Source organism: Ambystoma mexicanum, unplaced genomic scaffold (assembly GCF_040938575.1).
Source record: "Ambystoma mexicanum isolate Mex_15411 unplaced genomic scaffold, UKY_AmexF1_1 Mex_scaf34, whole genome shotgun sequence".
NCBI lineage: Eukaryota > Metazoa > Chordata > Amphibia > Caudata > Ambystomatidae > Ambystoma > Ambystoma mexicanum.
In genome coordinates, this window is record NW_027182449.1 from 470,946 (window position 1) to 489,726 (window position 18,781).

General features: G+C 54.2%; 6 non-coding genes across 6 annotated transcripts; all 6 read left to right on the forward strand.

The window, feature by feature from the left end:
- Positions 1-2,148: 2,148 nt before the first annotated feature.
- LOC138559102 (5S ribosomal RNA) lies at positions 2,149-2,267 on the forward strand. Its single transcript, XR_011299162.1, has one exon. It is a non-coding gene; the product is annotated as a 5S ribosomal RNA (ribosomal RNA).
- Positions 2,268-5,382: 3,115 nt separating this feature from the next.
- LOC138558005 (5S ribosomal RNA) lies at positions 5,383-5,501 on the forward strand. Its single transcript, XR_011298160.1, has one exon. It is a non-coding gene; the product is annotated as a 5S ribosomal RNA (ribosomal RNA).
- Positions 5,502-8,616: 3,115 nt separating this feature from the next.
- Positions 8,617-8,735, forward strand: LOC138558016 (5S ribosomal RNA). The gene has a single exon (XR_011298171.1). It is a non-coding gene; the product is annotated as a 5S ribosomal RNA (ribosomal RNA).
- Positions 8,736-11,861: 3,126 nt separating this feature from the next.
- LOC138558027 (5S ribosomal RNA) lies at positions 11,862-11,980 on the forward strand. The gene has a single exon (XR_011298182.1). It is a non-coding gene; the product is annotated as a 5S ribosomal RNA (ribosomal RNA).
- A 3,126-nt stretch (positions 11,981-15,106) lies between these two features.
- On the forward strand, positions 15,107-15,225 carry LOC138558038 (5S ribosomal RNA). The gene has a single exon (XR_011298193.1). It is a non-coding gene; the product is annotated as a 5S ribosomal RNA (ribosomal RNA).
- Positions 15,226-18,297: 3,072 nt separating this feature from the next.
- On the forward strand, positions 18,298-18,416 carry LOC138558049 (5S ribosomal RNA). The gene has a single exon (XR_011298204.1). It is a non-coding gene; the product is annotated as a 5S ribosomal RNA (ribosomal RNA).
- Positions 18,417-18,781: the final 365 nt, after the last annotated feature.

Sequence of the window (18,781 nt, forward strand, 5' to 3'; positions counted from 1 at the left end):
TGGGGCAGCAGTGGGGTAGAGAGTCAGCCTTCTGCTGATGCCTGCCTAGGCGTGGCTGGGCTGGGGGCCTCAGCTGCTGTTACTGGGCCTGCTTCTTTCCTGGACTTGTAGGCCACCAGCCGGAGAAAGTAAGGGCCTCAACCAACATCGCCCTCTGCCTTCCAAAGAGTCGAGGAGTCCCCAGCAGGAAAATTGTGTGTGTGTTTATTTCTTCTTTTTTAGAGATGCTTTCTATTTTTGTAAGGAAACGACGCCTGGGTGAGTGCTAGTGTGGCGTGAGCTAAATTTACAGGCATCTTCTTTGCAAACTTTTGCCAAACCAACTTGGAGCAGCAGTGGGGTAGAGAGTCAGCCTTCTGCTGATGCCTGCCTGGGCTGGGCTGGTCTGGGGGCCTGAGCTGCTGTTACTGGGCCTGCTTCTTTCCTGGACTTGTAGGCCACCAGCCCGAGAAGGTAAGGGCCTCAACCAACATCGCCCTCTGCCTTCCAAAGAGTCGAGGTGTCCCCAGCAGGAAAATTGTGTGTGTTTATTTCTTCTTTTTTTAGAGATGCTTTCTATTTTTGTAAGGAACCGACGCCTGGGTGAGTGCTAGTGTGGCTTGAGGTAAATTTACGGGCAGCTTCTTTGCAAACTTTTGCCAAACCAACTTGGGGCAGCACTGGGGTAGAGAGTCAGCCTTCCGCTGATGCCTGCCTAGGCGTGGCTGGGCTGGGGGCCTCAGTTGCTGTTACTGGGCCTGCTTCTTTCCTGGACTTGTAGGCCGCCAGCCTGAGAAGGTAAGGCCTCAACCAACATCGCCCTCTGCCTTCCAAAGAGTCGAGGAGACCGCAGCAGGAAAATTGTGTGTGTGTTTATTTCTTCTTTTTTTAGAGGTGCTTTCTATTTTTGTAAGGAACTGACGCCTGGGTGAGTGCTAGTGTGGCGTGAGTTAAATTTACAGGCATCTTCTTTGCAAACTTTTGCCAAACCAACTTGGGGCAGCAGTGGGGTAGAGAGTCAGCCTTCTGCTGATGCCTGCCTAGGCGTGGCTGGGCTGGGGGCCTCAGCTGCTGTTACTGGGCCTGCTTCTTTCCTGGACTTGTAGGCCACCAGCCGGAGAAAGTAAGGGCCTCAACCAACATCGCCCTCTGCCTTCCAAAGAGTCGAGGAGTCCCCAGCAGGAAAATTGTGTGTGTGTTTATTTCTTCTTTTTTAGAGATGCTTTCTATTTTTGTAAGGAACCGACGCCTGGGTGAGTGCTAGTGTGGCTTGAGGTAAATTTACGGGCAGCTTCTTTGCAAACTTTTGCCAAAACAACTTGGGGCAGCACTGGGGTAGAGAGTCAGCCTTCCGCTGATGCCTGCCTAGGCGTGGCTGGGCTGGGGGCCTCAGTTGCTGTTACTGGGCCTGCTTCTTTCCTGGACTTGTAGGCCGCCAGCCTGAGAAGGTAAGGCCTCAACCAACATCGCCCTCTGCCTTCCAAAGAGTCGAGGAGACAGCAGCAGGAAAATTGTGTGTGTGTTTATTTCTTCTTTTTTTAGAGGTGCTTTCTATTTTTGTAAGGAACTGACGCCTGGGTGAGTGCTAGTGTGGCTTGAGGTAAATTCACGGGCAGCTTCTTTGCAAACTTTTGCCAAACCAACTTGGGGCAGCAGTGGGGTAGAGAGTCAGCCTTAAGCTGATGCCTGCCTGGGCTGGGCTGGGCTGGGCTGGGGGCCTCAGCTGCTGTTACTGGGCCTGCTTCTTTCCTGGACTTGTAGGTCACCAGCCCGATATGGTAAGGGCCTCAACCAACATCACCCTCTGCCTTCCAAAGCGTCGAGGAGCCCCCAGCAGGAAAATTGTGTGTGTGTTTATTTCCATCTTTCTTTCCGAGTTTTTTTTAAAAGTTTTGTAAGGAACGGATGCTTGGGTGAGTGAGTGCAAGTGTGGCTTGGCCTGAATTTACAGACACTTTCTTTGCAAACATGAGTAGGCAAGTGGGTATTTCAAAAGTGGGTGCATGGAGCTGCTCGTTGCTTTTCCAAGCTGGCAGCTGTGGCTCCTGAGCTTGAGGCAAAAAGAAGGGCAGAAGCACACTGCAGAGGACAGCGTTCAGCCTTGCAAGAGGGCAGTGGACGTCGGAGGAGCCGACACAGCACAAGAGGCTCGGAATCGGCGCACTCTTCGCCTACGGCCATACCACCCTGAATGCGCCCGATCTCGTCCGATCTCGGAAGCTAAGCAGGGTCGGGCCTGGTTAGTACTTGGATGGGAGACCGCCTGGGAATACCAGGTGCTGTAGGCATTTTGCTACTCTGTGCCCGATAGGCGGCGTTCGTCTTCTCCGTCTTGAACTACATTTTTCCTCCATTCCGCTTTTAATTTTAACAAACACGGCGCGTGAAAAAGGCACAGGGGCAGACAGCAGCCCTCGCTCCAATGCAGAGCCCCGTCAGAGGCGGACACGTTGTCGCCAAACTAACTTGGAGCAGCAGCAGCAGCAGCAGGAGACTGAAGCCAGGGCAGCAGCTTGCCGCCTCGGGTGGGTGGATGCAGCCAGAAAGGGCCACTCGTGTCCCTGGCAAAGCACCTCCAGCGTCTCCCCGTTTTCTCTCCAGTGGACGCGCAAGGCCCCCTACAGCTAGGGGAGGCAAGTGGATGGGCCTCATCTGCATATGTGGGCTCTAGAGGAAGAGTGCACCCTGGGAGACAAGGGGACACCTGGAGCGGGAAGTGCTCACGGGGGAGAAGTGCCTACAAGAGGCAGGAAGGGAGGGAGGCCACATCATGCCTCTCCATAGCCAGGCCTCTGGATGATGGGGCAGAAGCGGCCGTCACCCTAAGCTTCCTAGAAGTCCCAGCTGGGCCCCATGCTACCTAATATCTCGCCTGATCGAGCCTGGTCGAGCCTTCAGCCAAGGGACACAGGAGCCAAGGGGTCTGGCCTCGAGCCTTCAGCCGAGGGACCCAGGAGCCCAGGGTCTGGCCTCAGTGCTTCCCAAGTCGGCCTTCAGCTGAAGCCTGCCTGGGCTGGGAGCCTCAGCTGCTGTTCCTGGGTGTGCTTCTTTCCTGCATGTGAAGGCCACCAGCGGCGAAGGTTGCCCTCCGCCTTCTAAGGAGTCGAGGAGACCGCAGCAGGAAAATTGTGTGTGTGTTTATTTCTTCTTTTTTTAGAGGTGCTTTCTATTTTTGCAAGGAACTGACGCCTGGATGAGTGCTAGTGTGGCTTGAGGTAAATTCACGGGCAGCTTCTTTGCAAACTTTTGCCAAACCAACTTGGGGCAGCAGTGGGGTAGAGAGTCAGCCTTCCGCTGATGCCTGCCTAGGCGTGGCTGGGCTGGGGGCCTCAGCTGCTGTTACTGGGCCTGCTTCTTTCCTGGACTTGTAGGCCACCAGCCGGAGAAAGTAAGGGCCTCAACCAACATCGCCCTCTGCCTTCCAAAGAGTCGAGGAGTCCCCAGCAGGAAAATTGTGTGTGTGTTTATTTCTTCTTTTTTAGAGATGCTTTCTATTTTTGTAAGGAAACGACGCCTGGGTGAGTGCTAGTGTGGCGTGAGCTAAATTTACAGGCATCTTCTTTGCAAACTTTTGCCAAACCAACTTGGAGCAGCAGTGGGGTAGAGAGTCAGCCTTCTGCTGATGCCTGCCTGGGCTGGGCTGGTCTGGGGGCCTCAGCTGCTGTTACTGGGCCTGCTTCTTTCCTGGACTTGTAGGCCACCAGCCCGAGAAGGTAAGGGCCTCAACCAACATCGCCCTCTGCCTTCCAAAGAGTCGAGGTGTCCCCAGCAGGAAAATTGTGTGTGTGTATTTCTTCTTTTTTTAGAGATGCTTTCTATTTTTGTAAGGAACCGACGCCTGGGTGAGTGCTAGTGTGGCTTGAGGTAAATTTACGGGCAGCTTCTTTGCAAACTTTTGCCAAACCAACTTGGGGCAGCACTGGGGTAGAGAGTCAGCCTTCCGCTGATGCCTGCCTAGGCGTGGCTGGGCTGGGGGCCTCAGTTGCTGTTACTGGGCCTGCTTCTTTCCTGGACTTGTAGGCCGCCAGCCTGAGAAGGTAAGGCCTCAACCAACATCGCCCTCTGCCTTCCAAAGAGTCGAGGAGACCGCAGCAGGAAAATTGTGTGTGTGTTTATTTCTTCTTTTTTTAGAGGTGCTTTCTATTTTTGTAAGGAACTGACGCCTGGGTGAGTGCTAGTGTGGCGTGAGTTAAATTTACAGGCATCTTCTTTGCAAACTTTTGCCAAACCAACTTGGGGCAGCAGTGGGGTAGAGAGTCAGCCTTCTGCTGATGCCTGCCTAGGCGTGGCTGGGCTGGGGGCCTCAGCTGCTGTTACTGGGCCTGCTTCTTTCCTGGACTTGTAGGCCACCAGCCGGAGAAAGTAAGGGCCTCAACCAACATCGCCCTCTGCCTTCCAAAGAGTCGAGGAGTCCCCAGCAGGAAAATTGTGTGTGTGTTTATTTCTTCTTTTTTAGAGATGCTTTCTATTTTTGTAAGGAACCGACGCCTGGGTGAGTGCTAGTGTGGCTTGAGGTAAATTTACGGGCAGCTTCTTTGCAAACTTTTGCCAAAACAACTTGGGGCAGCACTGGGGTAGAGAGTCAGCCTTCCGCTGATGCCTGCCTAGGCGTGGCTGGGCTGGGGGCCTCAGTTGCTGTTACTGGGCCTGCTTCTTTCCTGGACTTGTAGGCCGCCAGCCTGAGAAGGTAAGGCCTCAACCAACATCGCCCTCTGCCTTCCAAAGAGTCGAGGAGACAGCAGCAGGAAAATTGTGTGTGTGTTTATTTCTTCTTTTTTTAGAGGTGCTTTCTATTTTTGTAAGGAACTGACGCCTGGGTGAGTGCTAGTGTGGCTTGAGGTAAATTCACGGGCAGCTTCTTTGCAAACTTTTGCCAAACCAACTTGGGGCAGCAGTGGGGTAGAGAGTCAGCCTTAAGCTGATGCCTGCCTGGGCTGGGCTGGGCTGGGGGCCTCAGCTGCTGTTACTGGGCCTGCTTCTTTCCTGGACTTGTAGGTCACCAGCCCGATATGGTAAGGGCCTCAACCAACATCACCCTCTGCCTTCCAAAGCGTCGAGGAGCCCCCAGCAGGAAAATTGTGTGTGTGTTTATTTCCATCTTTCTTTCCGAGTTTTTTTTTAAAGTTTTGTAAGGAACGGATGCTTGGGTGAGTGAGTGCAAGTGTGGCTTGGCCTGAATTTACAGACACTTTCTTTGCAAACATGAGTAGGCAAGTGGGTATTTCAAAAGTGGGTGCATGGAGCTGCTCGTTGCTTTTCCAAGCTGGCAGCTGTGGCTCCTGAGCTTGAGGCAAAAAGAAGGGCAGAAGCACACTGCAGAGGACAGCGTTCAGCCTTGCAAGAGGGCAGTGGACGTCGGAGGAGCCGACACAGCACAAGAGGCTCGGAATCGGCGCACTCTTCGCCTACGGCCATACCACCCTGAATGCGCCCGATCTCGTCCGATCTCGGAAGCTAAGCAGGGTCGGGCCTGGTTAGTACTTGGATGGGAGACCGCCTGGGAATACCAGGTGCTGTAGGCATTTTGCTACTCTGTGCCCGATAGGCGGCGTTCGTCTTCTCCGTCTTGAACTACATTTTTCCTCCATTCCGCTTTTAATTTTAACAAACACGGCGCGTGAAAAAGGCACAGGGGCAGACAGCAGCCCTCGCTCCAATGCAGAGCCCCGTCAGAGGCGGACACGTTGTCGCCAAACTAACTTGGAGCAGCAGCAGCAGCAGCAGGAGACTGAAGCCAGGGCAGCAGCTTGCCGCCTCGGGTGGGTGGATGCAGCCAGAAAGGGCCACTCGTGTCCCTGGCAAAGCACCTCCAGCGTCTCCCCGTTTTCTCTCCAGTGGACGCGCAAGGCCCCCTACAGCTAGGGGAGGCAAGTGGATGGGCCTCATCTGCATATGTGGGCTCTAGAGGAAGAGTGCACCCTGGGAGACAAGGGGACACCTGGAGCGGGAAGTGCTCACGGGGGAGAAGTGCCTACAAGAGGCAGGAAGGGAGGGAGGCCACATCATGCCTCTCCATAGCCAGGCCTCTGGATGATGGGGCAGAAGCGGCCGTCACCCTAAGCTTCCTAGAAGTCCCAGCTGGGCCCCATGCTACCTAATATCTCGCCTGATCGAGCCTGGTCGAGCCTTCAGCCAAGGGACACAGGAGCCAAGGGGTCTGGCCTCGAGCCTTCAGCCGAGGGACCCAGGAGCCCAGGGTCTGGCCTCAGTGCTTCCCAAGTCGGCCTTCAGCTGAAGCCTGCCTGGGCTGGGAGCCTCAGCTGCTGTTCCTGGGTGTGCTTCTTTCCTGCATGTGAAGGCCACCAGCGGCGAAGGTTGCCCTCCGCCTTCTAAGGAGTCGAGGAGACCGCAGCAGGAAAATTGTGTGTGTGTTTATTTCTTCTTTTTTTAGAGGTGCTTTCTATTTTTGCAAGGAACTGACGCCTGGATGAGTGCTAGTGTGGCTTGAGGTAAATTCACGGGCAGCTTCTTTGCAAACTTTTGCCAAACCAACTTGGGGCAGCAGTGGGGTAGAGAGTCAGCCTTCCGCTGATGCCTGCCTAGGCGTGGCTGGGCTGGGGGCCTCAGCTGCTGTTACTGGGCCTGCTTCTTTCCTGGACTTGTAGGCCACCAGCCGGAGAAAGTAAGGGCCTCAACCAACATCGCCCTCTGCCTTCCAAAGAGTCGAGGAGTCCCCAGCAGGAAAATTGTGTGTGTGTTTATTTCTTCTTTTTTAGAGATGCTTTCTATTTTTGTAAGGAAACGACGCCTGGGTGAGTGCTAGTGTGGCGTGAGCTAAATTTACAGGCATCTTCTTTGCAAACTTTTGCCAAACCAACTTGGAGCAGCAGTGGGGTAGAGAGTCAGCCTTCTGCTGATGCCTGCCTGGGCTGGGCTGGTCTGGGGGCCTCAGCTGCTGTTACTGGGCCTGCTTCTTTCCTGGACTTGTAGGCCACCAGCCCGAGAAGGTAAGGGCCTCAACCAACATCGCCCTCTGCCTTCCAAAGAGTCGAGGTGTCCCCAGCAGGAAAATTGTGTGTGTGTATTTCTTCTTTTTTTAGAGATGCTTTCTATTTTTGTAAGGAACCGACGCCTGGGTGAGTGCTAGTGTGGCTTGAGGTAAATTTACGGGCAGCTTCTTTGCAAACTTTTGCCAAACCAACTTGGGGCAGCACTGGGGTAGAGAGTCAGCCTTCCGCTGATGCCTGCCTAGGCGTGGCTGGGCTGGGGGCCTCAGTTGCTGTTACTGGGCCTGCTTCTTTCCTGGACTTGTAGGCCGCCAGCCTGAGAAGGTAAGGCCTCAACCAACATCGCCCTCTGCCTTCCAAAGAGTCGAGGAGACCGCAGCAGGAAAATTGTGTGTGTGTTTATTTCTTCTTTTTTTAGAGGTGCTTTCTATTTTTGTAAGGAACTGACGCCTGGGTGAGTGCTAGTGTGGCGTGAGTTAAATTTACAGGCATCTTCTTTGCAAACTTTTGCCAAACCAACTTGGGGCAGCAGTGGGGTAGAGAGTCAGCCTTCTGCTGATGCCTGCCTAGGCGTGGCTGGGCTGGGGGCCTCAGCTGCTGTTACTGGGCCTGCTTCTTTCCTGGACTTGTAGGCCACCAGCCGGAGAAAGTAAGGGCCTCAACCAACATCGCCCTCTGCCTTCCAAAGAGTCGAGGAGTCCCCAGCAGGAAAATTGTGTGTGTGTTTATTTCTTCTTTTTTAGAGATGCTTTCTATTTTTGTAAGGAACCGACGCCTGGGTGAGTGCTAGTGTGGCTTGAGGTAAATTTACGGGCAGCTTCTTTGCAAACTTTTGCCAAAACAACTTGGGGCAGCACTGGGGTAGAGAGTCAGCCTTCCGCTGATGCCTGCCTAGGCGTGGCTGGGCTGGGGGCCTCAGTTGCTGTTACTGGGCCTGCTTCTTTCCTGGACTTGTAGGCCGCCAGCCTGAGAAGGTAAGGCCTCAACCAACATCGCCCTCTGCCTTCCAAAGAGTCGAGGAGACCGCAGCAGGAAAATTGTGTATGTGTTTATTTCTTCTTTTTTTAGAGGTGCTTTCTATTTTTGTAAGGAACTGACGCCTGGGTGAGTGCTAGTGTGGCTTGAGGTAAATTCACGGGCAGCTTCTTTGCAAACTTTTGCCAAACCAACTTGGGGCAGCAGTGGGGTAGAGAGTCAGCCTTAAGCTGATGCCTGCCTGGGCTGGGCTGGGCTGGGGGCCTCAGCTGCTGTTACTGGGCCTGCTTCTTTCCTGGACTTGTAGGTCACCAGCCCGATATGGTAAGGGCCTCAACCAACATCACCCTCTGCCTTCCAAAGCGTCGAGGAGCCCCCAGCAGGAAAATTGTGTGTGTGTTTATTTCCATCTTTCTTTCCGAGTTTTTTTTTAAAGTTTTGTAAGGAACGGATGCTTGGGTGAGTGAGTGCAAGTGTGGCTTGGCCTGAATTTACAGACACTTTCTTTGCAAACATGAGTAGGCAAGTGGGTATTTCAAAAGTGGGTGCATGGAGCTGCTCGTTGCTTTTCCAAGCTGGCAGCTGTGGCTCCTGAGCTTGAGGCAAAAAGAAGGGCAGAAGCACACTGCAGAGGACAGCGTTCAGCCTTGCAAGAGGGCAGTGGACGTCGGAGGAGCCGACACAGCACAAGAGGCTCGGAATCGACGCACTCTTCGCCTACGGCCATACCACCCTGAATGCGCCCGATCTCGTCCGATCTCGGAAGCTAAGCAGGGTCGGGCCTGGTTAGTACTTGGATGGGAGACCGCCTGGGAATACCAGGTGCTGTAGGCATTTTGCTACTCTGTGCCCGATAGGCGGCGTTCGTCTTCTCCGTCTTGAACTACATTTTTCCTCCATTCCGCTTTTAATTTTAACAAACAGGGCGCGTGAAAAAGGCACAGGGGCAGACAGCAGCCCTCGCTCCAATGCAGAGCCCCGTCAGAGGCGGACACGTTGTCGCCAAACTAACTTGGAGCAGCAGCAGCAGCAGCAGGAGACTGAAGCCAGGGCAGCAGCTTGCCGCCTCGGGTGGGTGGATGCAGCCAGAAAGGGCCACTCGTGTCCCTGGCAAAGCACCTCCAGCGTCTCCCCGTTTTCTCTCCAGTGGACGCGCAAGGCCCCCTACAGCTAGGGGAGGCAAGTGGATGGGCCTCATCTGCATATGTGGGCTCTAGAGGAAGAGTGCACCCTGGGAGACAAGGGGACACCTGGAGCGGGAAGTGCTCACGGGGGAGAAGTGCCTACAAGAGGCAGGAAGGGAGGGAGGCCACATCATGCCTCTCCATAGCCAGGCCTCTGGATGATGGGGCAGAAGCGGCCGTCACCCTAAGCTTCCTAGAAGTCCCAGCTGGGCCCCATGCTACCTAATATCTCGCCTGATCGAGCCTGGTCGAGCACTGGTCGAGCCTTCAGCCAAGGGACACAGGAGCCAAGGGGTCTGGCCTCGAGCCTTCAGCCGAGGGACCCAGGAGCCCAGGGTCTGGCCTCAGTGCTTCCCAAGTCGGCCTTCAGCTGAAGCCTGCCTGGGCTGGGAGCCTCAGCTGCTGTTCCTGGGTGTGCTTCTTTCCTGCATGTGAAGGCCACCAGCGGCGAAGGTTGCCCTCCGCCTTCTAAGGAGTCGAGGAGACCGCAGCAGGAAAATTGTGTGTGTGTTTATTTCTTCTTTTTTTAGAGGTGCTTTCTATTTTTGCAAGGAACTGACGCCTGGATGAGTGCTAGTGTGGCTTGAGGTAAATTCACGGGCAGCTTCTTTGCAAACTTTTGCCAAACCAACTTGGGGCAGCAGTGGGGTAGAGAGTCAGCCTTCTGCTGATGCCTGCCTAGGCGTGGCTGGGCTGGGGGCCTCAGCTGCTGTTACTGGGCCTGCTTCTTTCCTGGACTTGTAGGCCACCAGCCGGAGAAAGTAAGGGCCTCAACCAACATCGCCCTCTGCCTTCCAAAGAGTCGAGGAGTCCCCAGCAGGAAAATTGTGTGTGTGTTTATTTCTTCTTTTTTAGAGATGCTTTCTATTTTTGTAAGGAAACGACGCCTGGGTGAGTGCTAGTGTGGCGTGAGCTAAATTTACAGGCATCTTCTTTGCAAACTTTTGCCAAACCAACTTGGAGCAGCAGTGGGGTAGAGAGTCAGCCTTCTGCTGATGCCTGCCTGGGCTGGGCTGGTCTGGGGGCCTCAGCTGCTGTTACTGGGCCTGCTTCTTTCCTGGACTTGTAGGCCACCAGCCCGAGAAGGTAAGGGCCTCAACCAACATCGCCCTCTGCCTTCCAAAGAGTCGAGGTGTCCCCAGCAGGAAAATTGTGTGTGTGTATTTCTTCTTTTTTTAGAGATGCTTTCTATTTTTGTAAGGAACCGACGCCTGGGTGAGTGCTAGTGTGGCTTGAGGTAAATTTACGGGCAGCTTCTTTGCAAACTTTTGCCAAACCAACTTGGGGCAGCACTGGGGTAGAGAGTCAGCCTTCCGCTGATGCCTGCCTAGGCGTGGCTGGGCTGGGGGCCTCAGTTGCTGTTACTGGGCCTGCTTCTTTCCTGGACTTGTAGGCCGCCAGCCTGAGAAGGTAAGGCCTCAACCAACATCGCCCTCTGCCTTCCAAAGAGTCGAGGAGACGGCAGCAGGAAAATTGTGTGTGTGTTTATTTCTTCTTTTTTTAGAGGTGCTTTCTATTTTTGTAAGGAACTGACGCCTGGGTGAGTGCTAGTGTGGCGTGAGTTAAATTTACAGGCATCTTCTTTGCAAACTTTTGCCAAACCAACTTGGGGCAGCAGTGGGGTAGAGAGTCAGCCTTCTGCTGATGCCTGCCTAGGCGTGGCTGGGCTGGGGGCCTCAGCTGCTGTTACTGGGCCTGCTTCTTTCCTGGACTTGTAGGCCACCAGCCGGAGAAAGTAAGGGCCTCAACCAACATCGCCCTCTGCCTTCCAAAGAGTCGAGGAGTCCCCAGCAGGAAAATTGTGTGTGTGTTTATTTCTTCTTTTTTAGAGATGCTTTCTATTTTTGTAAGGAACCGACGCCTGGGTGAGTGCTAGTGTGGCTTGAGGTAAATTTACGGGCAGCTTCTTTGCAAACTTTTGCCAAAACAACTTGGGGCAGCACTGGGGTAGAGAGTCAGCCTTCCGCTGATGCCTGCCTAGGCGTGGCTGGGCTGGGGGCCTCAGTTGCTGTTACTGGGCCTGCTTCTTTCCTGGACTTGTAGGCCGCCAGCCTGAAAAGGTAAGGCCTCAACCAACATCGCCCTCTGCCTTCCAAAGAGTCGAGGAGACCGCAGCAGGAAAATTGTGTGTGTGTTTATTTCTTCTTTTTTTAGAGGTGCTTTCTATTTTTGTAAGGAACTGACGCCTGGGTGAGTGCTAGTGTGGCTTGAGGTAAATTCACGGGCAGCTTCTTTGCAAACTTTTGCCAAACCAACTTGGGGCAGCAGTGGGGTAGAGAGTCAGCCTTAAGCTGATGCCTGCCTGGGCTGGGCTGGGCTGGGGGCCTCAGCTGCTGTTACTGGGCCTGCTTCTTTCCTGGACTTGTAGGTCACCAGCCCGATATGGTAAGGGCCTCAACCAACATCACCCTCTGCCTTCCAAAGCGTCGAGGAGCCCCCAGCAGGAAAATTGTGTGTGTGTTTATTTCCATCTTTCTTTCCGAGTTTTTTTTTAAAGTTTTGTAAGGAACGGATGCTTGGGTGAGTGAGTGCAAGTGTGGCTTGGCCTGAATTTACAGACACTTTCTTTGCAAACATGAGTAGGCAAGTGGGTATTTCAAAAGTGGGTGCATGGAGCTGCTCGTTGCTTTTCCAAGCTGGCAGCTGTGGCTCCTGAGCTTGAGGCAAAAAGAAGGGCAGAAGCACACTGCAGAGGACAGCGTTCAGCCTTGCAAGAGGGCAGTGGACGTCGGAGGAGCCGACACAGCACAAGAGGCTCGGAATCGGCGCACTCTTCGCCTACGGCCATACCACCCTGAATGCGCCCGATCTCGTCCGATCTCGGAAGCTAAGCAGGGTCGGGCCTGGTTAGTACTTGGATGGGAGACCGCCTGGGAATACCAGGTGCTGTAGGCATTTTGCTACTCTGTGCCCGATAGGCGGCGTTCGTCTTCTCCGTCTTGAACTACATTTTTCCTCCATTCCGCTTTTAATTTTAACAAACAGGGCGCGTGAAAAAGGCACAGGGGCAGACAGCAGCCCTCGCTCCAATGCAGAGCCCCGTCAGAGGCGGACACGTTGTCGCCAAACTAACTTGGAGCAGCAGCAGCAGCAGCAGGAGACTGAAGCCAGGGCAGCAGCTTGCCGCCTCGGGTGGGTGGATGCAGCCAGAAAGGGCCACTCGTGTCCCTGGCAAAGCACCTCCAGCGTCTCCCCGTTTTCTCTCCAGTGGACGCGCAAGGCCCCCTACAGCTAGGGGAGGCAAGTGGATGGGCCTCATCTGCATATGTGGGCTCTAGAGGAAGAGTGCACCCTGGGAGACAAGGGGACACCTGGAGCGGGAAGTGCTCACGGGGGAGAAGTGCCTACAAGAGGCAGGAAGGGAGGGAGGCCACATCATGCCTCTCCATAGCCAGGCCTCTGGATGATGGGGCAGAAGCGGCCGTCACCCTAAGCTTCCTAGAAGTCCCAGCTGGGCCCCATGCTACCTAATATCTCGCCTGATCGAGCCTGGTCGAGCACTGGTCGAGCCTTCAGCCAAGGGACACAGGAGCCAAGGGGTCTGGCCTCGAGCCTTCAGCCGAGGGACCCAGGAGCCCAGGGTCTGGCCTCAGTGCTTCCCAAGTCGGCCTTCAGCTGAAGCCTGCCTGGGCTGGGAGCCTCAGCTGCTGTTCCTGGGTGTGCTTCTTTCCTGCATGTGAAGGCCACCAGCGGCGAAGGTTGCCCTCCGCCTTCTAAGGAGTCGAGGAGACCGCAGCAGGAAAATTGTGTGTGTGTTTATTTCTTCTTTTTTTAGAGGTGCTTTCTATTTTTGCAAGGAACTGACGCCTGGATGAGTGCTAGTGTGGCTTGAGGTAAATTCACGGGCAGCTTCTTTGCAAACTTTTGCCAAACCAACTTGGGGCAGCAGTGGGGTAGAGAGTCAGCCTTCTGCTGATGCCTGCCTAGGCGTGGCTGGGCTGGGGGCCTCAGCTGCTGTTACTGGGCCTGCTTCTTTCCTGGACTTGTAGGCCACCAGCCGGAGAAAGTAAGGGCCTCAACCAACATCGCCCTCTGCCTTCCAAAGAGTCGAGGAGTCCCCAGCAGGAAAATTGTGTGTGTGTTTATTTCTTCTTTTTTAGAGATGCTTTCTATTTTTGTAAGGAAACGACGCCTGGGTGAGTGCTAGTGTGGCGTGAGCTAAATTTACAGGCATCTTCTTTGCAAACTTTTGCCAAACCAACTTGGAGCAGCAGTGGGGTAGAGAGTCAGCCTTCTGCTGATGCCTGCCTGGGCTGGGCTGGTCTGGGGGCCTCAGCTGCTGTTACTGGGCCTGCTTCTTTCCTGGACTTGTAGGCCACCAGCCCGAGAAGGTAAGGGCCTCAACCAACATCGCCCTCTGCCTTCCAAAGAGTCGAGGTGTCCCCAGCAGGAAAATTGTGTGTGTGTATTTCTTCTTTTTTTAGAGATGCTTTCTATTTTTGTAAGGAACCGACGCCTGGGTGAGTGCTAGTGTGGCTTGAGGTAAATTTACGGGCAGCTTCTTTGCAAACTTTTGCCAAACCAACTTGGGGCAGCACTGGGGTAGAGAGTCAGCCTTCCGCTGATGCCTGCCTAGGCGTGGCTGGGCTGGGGGCCTCAGTTGCTGTTACTGGGCCTGCTTCTTTCCTGGACTTGTAGGCCGCCAGCCTGAGAAGGTAAGGCCTCAACCAACATCGCCCTCTGCCTTCCAAAGAGTCGAGGAGACGGCAGCAGGAAAATTGTGTGTGTGTTTATTTCTTCTTTTTTTAGAGGTGCTTTCTATTTTTGTAAGGAACTGACGCCTGGGTGAGTGCTAGTGTGGCGTGAGTTAAATTTACAGGCATCTTCTTTGCAAACTTTTGCCAAACCAACTTGGGGCAGCAGTGGGGTAGAGAGTCAGCCTTCTGCTGATGCCTGCCTAGGCGTGGCTGGGCTGGGGGCCTCAGCTGCTGTTACTGGGCCTGCTTCTTTCCTGGACTTGTAGGCCACCAGCCGGAGAAAGTAAGGGCCTCAACCAACATCGCCCTCTGCCTTCCAAAGAGTCGAGGAGTCCCCAGCAGGAAAATTGTGTGTGTGTTTATTTCTTCTTTTTTAGAGATGCTTTCTATTTTTGTAAGGAACCGACGCCTGGGTGAGTGCTAGTGTGGCTTGAGGTAAATTTACGGGCAGCTTCTTTGCAAACTTTTGCCAAAACAACTTGGGGCAGCACTGGGGTAGAGAGTCAGCCTTCCGCTGATGCCTGCCTAGGCGTGGCTGGGCTGGGGGCCTCAGTTGCTGTTACTGGGCCTGCTTCTTTCCTGGACTTGTAGGCCGCCAGCCTGAAAAGGTAAGGCCTCAACCAACATCGCCCTCTGCCTTCCAAAGAGTCGAGGAGACCGCAGCAGGAAAATTGTGTGTGTGTTTATTTCTTCTTTTTTTAGAGGTGCTTTCTATTTTTGTAAGGAACTGACGCCTGGGTGAGTGCTAGTGTGGCTTGAGGTAAATTCACGGGCAGCTTCTTTGCAAACTTTTGCCAAACCAACTTGGGGCAGCAGTGGGGTAGAGAGTCAGCCTTAAGCTGATGCCTGCCTGGGCTGGGCTGGGCTGGGGGCCTCAGCTGCTGTTACTGGGCCTGCTTCTTTCCTGGACTTGTAGGTCACCAGCCCGATATGGTAAGGGCCTCAACCAACATCACCCTCTGCCTTCCAAAGCGTCGAGGAGCCCCCAGCAGGAAAATTGTGTGTGTGTTTATTTCCATCTTTCTTTCCGAGTTTTTTTTTAAAGTTTTGTAAGGAACGGATGCTTGGGTGAGTGAGTGCAAGTGTGGCTTGGCCTGAATTTACAGACACTTTCTTTGCAAACATGAGTAGGCAAGTGGGTATTTCAAAAGTGGGTGCATGGAGCTGCTCGTTGCTTTTCCAAGCTGGCAGCTGTGGCTCCTGAGCTTGAGGCAAAAAGAAGGGCAGAAGCACACTGCAGAGGACAGCGTTCAGCCTTGCAAGAGGGCAGTGGACGTCGGAGGAGCCGACACAGCACAAGAGGCTCGGAATCGGCGCACTCTTCGCCTACGGCCATACCACCCTGAATGCGCCCGATCTCGTCCGATCTCGGAAGCTAAGCAGGGTCGGGCCTGGTTAGTACTTGGATGGGAGACCGCCTGGGAATACCAGGTGCTGTAGGCATTTTGCTACTCTGTGCCCGATAGGCGGCGTTCGTCTTCTCCGTCTTGAACTACATTTTTCCTCCATTCCGCTTTTAATTTTAACAAACACGGCGCGTGAAAAAGGCACAGGGGCAGACAGCAGCCCTCGCTCCAATGCAGAGCCCCGTCAGAGGCGGACACGTTGTCGCCAAACTAACTTGGAGCAGCAGCAGCAGCAGCAGGAGACTGAAGCCAGGGCAGCAGCTTGCCGCCTCGGGTGGGTGGATGCAGCCAGAAAGGGCCACTCGTGTCCCTGGCAAAGCACCTCCAGCGTCTCCCCGTTTTCTCTCCAGTGGACGCGCAAGGCCCCCTACAGCTAGGGGAGGCAAGTGGATGGGCCTCATCTGCATATGTGGGCTCTAGAGGAAGAGTGCACCCTGGGAGACAAGGGGACACCTGGAGCGGGAAGTGCTCACGGGGGAGAAGTGCCTACAAGAGGCAGGAAGGGAGGGAGGCCACATCATGCCTCTCCATAGCCAGGCCTCTGGATGATGGGGCAGAAGCGGCCGTCACCCTAAGCTTCCTAGAAGTCCCAGCTGGGCCCCATGCTACCTAATATCTCGCCTGATCGAGCCTGGTCGAGCCTTCAGCCAAGGGACACAGGAGCCCAGGGTCTGGCCTCAGTGCTTCCCAAGTCGGCCTTCAGCTGAAGCCTGCCTGGGCTGGGAGCCTCAGCTGCTGTTCCTGGGTGTGCTTCTTTCCTGCATGTGAAGGCCACCAGCGGCGAAGGTTGCCCTCCGCCTTCTAAGGAGTCGAGGAGACCGCAGCAGGAAAATTGTGTGTGTGTTTATTTCTTCTTTTTTTAGAGGTGCTTTCTATTTTTGCAAGGAACTGACGCCTGGATGAGTGCTAGTGTGGCTTGAGGTAAATTCACGGGCAGCTTCTTTGCAAACTTTTGCCAAACCAACTTGGGGCAGCAGTGGGGTAGAGAGTCAGCCTTCCGCTGATGCCTGCCTAGGCGTGGCTGGGCTGGGGGCCTCAGCTGCTGTTACTGGGCCTGCTTCTTTCCTGGACTTGTAGGCCACCAGCCGGAGAAAGTAAGGGCCTCAACCAACATCGCCCTCTGCCTTCCAAAGAGTCGAGGAGTCCCCAGCAGGAAAATTGTGTGTGTGTTTATTTCTTCTTTTTTAGAGATGCTTTCTATTTTTGTAAGGAAACGACGCCTGGGTGAGTGCTAGTGTGGCGTGAGCTAAATTTACAGGCATCTTCTTTGCAAACTTTTGCCAAACCAACTTGGAGCAGCAGTGGGGTAGAGAGTCAGCCTTCTGCTGATGCCTGCCTGGGCTGGGCTGGTCTGGGGGCCTCAGCTGCTGTTACTGGGCCTGCTTCTTTCCTGGACTTGTAGGCCACCAGCCCGAGAAGGTAAGGGCCTCAACCAACATCGCCCTCTGCCTTCCAAAGAGTCGAGGTGTCCCCAGCAGGAAAATTGTGTGTGTGTATTTCTTCTTTTTTTAGAGATGCTTTCTATTTTTGTAAGGAACCGACGCCTGGGTGAGTGCTAGTGTGGCTTGAGGTAAATTTACGGGCAGCTTCTTTGCAAACTTTTGCCAAACCAACTTGGGGCAGCACTGGGGTAGAGAGTCAGCCTTCCGCTGATGCCTGCCTAGGCGTGGCTGGGCTGGGGGCCTCAGTTGCTGTTACTGGGCCTGCTTCTTTCCTGGACTTGTAGGCCGCCAGCCTGAGAAGGTAAGGCCTCAACCAACATCGCCCTCTGCCTTCCAAAGAGTCGAGGAGACCGCAGCAGGAAAATTGTGTGTGTGTTTATTTCTTCTTTTTTTAGAGGTGCTTTCTATTTTTGTAAGGAACTGACGCCTGGGTGAGTGCTAGTGTGGCGTGAGTTAAATTTACAGGCATCTTCTTTGCAAACTTTTGCCAAACCAACTTGGGGCAGCAGTGGGGTAGAGAGTCAGCCTTCTGCTGATGCCTGCCTAGGCGTGGCTGGGCTGGGGGCCTCAGCTGCTGTTACTGGGCCTGCTTCTTTCCTGGACTTGTAGGCCACCAGCCGGAGAAAGTAAGGGCCTCAACCAACATCGCCCTCTGCCTTCCAAAGAGTCGAGGAGTCCCCAGCAGGAAAATTGTGTGTGTGTTTATTTCTTCTTTTTTAGAGATGCTTTCTATTTTTGTAAGGAACCGACGCCTGGGTGAGTGCTAGTGTGGCTTGAGGTAAATTTACGGGCAGCTTCTTTGCAAACTTTTGCCAAAACAACTTGGGGCAGCACTGGGGTAGAGAGTCAGCCTTCCGCTGATGCCTGCCTAGGCGTGGCTGGGCTGGGGGCCTCAGTTGCTGTTACTGGGCCTGCTTCTTTCCTGGACTTGTAGGCCGCCAGCCTGAGAAGGTAAGGCCTCAACCAACATCGCCCTCTGCCTTCCAAAGAGTCGAGGAGACCGCAGCAGGAAAATTGTGTATGTGTTTATTTCTTCTTTTTTTAGAGGTGCTTTCTATTTTTGTAAGGAACTGACGCCTGGGTGAGTGCTAGTGTGGCTTGAGGTAAATTCACGGGCAGCTTCTTTGCAAACTTTTGCCAAACCAACTTGGGGCAGCAGTGGGGTAGAGAGTCAGCCTTAAGCTGATGCCTGCCTGGGCTGGGCTGGGCTGGGGGCCTCAGCTGCTGTTACTGGGCCTGCTTCTTTCCTGGACTTGTAGGTCACCAGCCCGATATGGTAAGGGCCTCAACCAACATCACCCTCTGCCTTCCAAAGCGTCGAGGAGCCCCCAGCAGGAAAATTGTGTGTGTGTTTATTTCCATCTTTCTTTCCGAGTTTTTTTTTAAAGTTTTGTAAGGAACGGATGCTTGGGTGAGTGAGTGCAAGTGTGGCTTGGCCTGAATTTACAGACACTTTCTTTGCAAACATGAGTAGGCAAGTGGGTATTTCAAAAGTGGGTGCATGGAGCTGCTCGTTGCTTTTCCAAGCTGGCAGCTGTGGCTCCTGAGCTTGAGGCAAAAAGAAGGGCAGAAGCACACTGCAGAGGACAGCGTTCAGCCTTGCAAGAGGGCAGTGGACGTCGGAGGAGCCGACACAGCACAAGAGGCTCGGAATCGACGCACTCTTCGCCTACGGCCATACCACCCTGAATGCGCCCGATCTCGTCCGATCTCGGAAGCTAAGCAGGGTCGGGCCTGGTTAGTACTTGGATGGGAGACCGCCTGGGAATACCAGGTGCTGTAGGCATTTTGCTACTCTGTGCCCGATAGGCGGCGTTCGTCTTCTCCGTCTTGAACTACATTTTTCCTCCATTCCGCTTTTAATTTTAACAAACAGGGCGCGTGAAAAAGGCACAGGGGCAGACAGCAGCCCTCGCTCCAATGCAGAGCCCCGTCAGAGGCGGACACGTTGTCGCCAAACTAACTTGGAGCAGCAGCAGCAGCAGCAGGAGACTGAAGCCAGGGCAGCAGCTTGCCGCCTCGGGTGGGTGGATGCAGCCAGAAAGGGCCACTCGTGTCCCTGGCAAAGCACCTCCAGCGTCTCCCCGTTTTCTCTCCAGTGGACGCGCAAGGCCCCCTACAGCTAGGGGAGGCAAGTGGATGGGCCTCATC